At 34.8% G+C, this 1,598-nt stretch overlaps 1 protein-coding gene across 1 annotated transcript in view; it reads left to right on the top strand.

The window, feature by feature from the left end:
* The window catches only part of LOC109299539 (kinesin-like protein KIF15), a 38,000-nt gene that overhangs the window by 2,074 nt on the left and 34,328 nt on the right, over positions 1-1,598 (top strand). The window contains exon 2 of the mRNA XM_019520018.1: positions 1,165-1,209. The gene's annotated coding sequence lies outside the window, so the exon portion shown is untranslated. The remainder of the gene's footprint in view (positions 1-1,164; positions 1,210-1,598) is intronic.

Raw genomic sequence — 1,598 nt, 5'->3', positions numbered from 1 at the left:
ACAAAGAAACATAGAGAAAAGTATCTATTTTCACTACAAGCATACAAACAGAATGCAAGATTTAAACCGCTTGCGTCACCCTAAATAGAGCCACTAGCTTTCTGAAAAGGAAAAGCTGTTCGACTGCAGCAGAACTATGGAGTCCAAGACAAGTTATAAAGAGCCCCGCTGAATAGGCCACATTCTCTCCTCCTCCTGTGCTTGGCGTGGAGATTTGCTCTAGCGGCTTTGCTTAAGACTGATTTGGATTTAATTCTTTCAAGCAGAAAAGGCAAGGGATTGTACTTTGCATTTTTTTCTGCACCACATATTTAATGAAATTGTTTTTTAAGTTTGGTTCTATTAGTTTCATCTGGAGTTTATGAAATGAGGAACCAGCCTGACTGAGTATTAAACTGGCCAGGTGGCAATTCTTTGCCAAATGAAACAAACAGTAATTCAGTATGCATTTCCAACAAGGCCTTCAACTGTTTGGTACTTTAAGCATGTCTGCTGCTGCCTGTTTCTTACATTCCTTTAAAACAAGCCCCTTACATCACAAAATTAGTTATTTCTAAAAATACCTTCTCTAGAAGTATAAGCAGACTGCACCAGTTATTTAACTCTCATCTAGTACTCTTTTTCTTATTATCTTATAATTTATCTTCTTCTTATCACAGTATTCTGCTATTTTATTAGAAGTTTTACAGCTCTAGGGTTTATAAATGATCTTAGCAATATCTTTATTTCTGTAGCAATGACAGGGAAAGGTAAAATGTGTAAGGTACTTAAAAACTGATTTCCTTTTCTTACTTGGGTCTGTAGGTTGAAATGCTTTCATTAATGTGGTCTTACATCATAAGAATTTAATCTTAGTGGTATGTTTTTAGCAGTGAAACAGTGGATTTCATGTTAATATAATGTGAGACTGCTGGTTTTGACATCAGGATAAAGTACTATATGCCGTCTTCACTTGCACAGAAACACTAGCATCCAGTCCCAGAGCTCACCATTACTAAATGTATCCTTAAACAATGCTGGAAGCATTTCCTGAGACTAACATTGATCTCATAAAAGCAGATTTCTGAAGGTACAATGAACAATTAGAGTTTATGAGTAGGAAGCATAGCATTTTGCTGTTTAACAGTTACTTCATTAAAGAACAATTTTGATGTTCTCTTTTAGATCATACAGTTTCACAACATGAAAGAATAATAGTAAAATCATTTGGTAAGTATGTTATTGTACAACATTATTGGGTTTGTTTTTTTTAATTGAATATTTTATTGACAAAACAAGTGCTGTTCTGCTGGAACTGCAGCAGATGTGCTTTACAGCATATGAATTATCAAAGGAGGCAGGAACATGAAAATGAACTATGTCTTCTGATATGGTCTTCACCAGAGACCAGAGAGAAAGATACAGGGATCTTTGAGGTAGGCAGATATGAAATAACCTGTCCCTATAGGAATGTCATATTAATTCCTAACAGAGGTTACTTTAAGACCTGAAGCTTACTGTTTTCTATTTCTACCAAAGCATTTCATAGTGTTTATTATTTTAACTCTGGATATTTTTGTTATCCATGTCATTTTCCCATCATGTTTTGAACCTTCCTA

The sequence above is a fragment of the Gavialis gangeticus genome, unplaced genomic scaffold (assembly GCF_001723915.1).
Source record: "Gavialis gangeticus isolate Ggan-Ray unplaced genomic scaffold, GavGan_comp1, whole genome shotgun sequence".
NCBI lineage: Eukaryota > Metazoa > Chordata > Crocodylia > Gavialidae > Gavialis > Gavialis gangeticus.
Note: the sequence above shows the minus strand (reverse complement) of the source record. Positions and strands in the feature narration are given on the sequence as shown.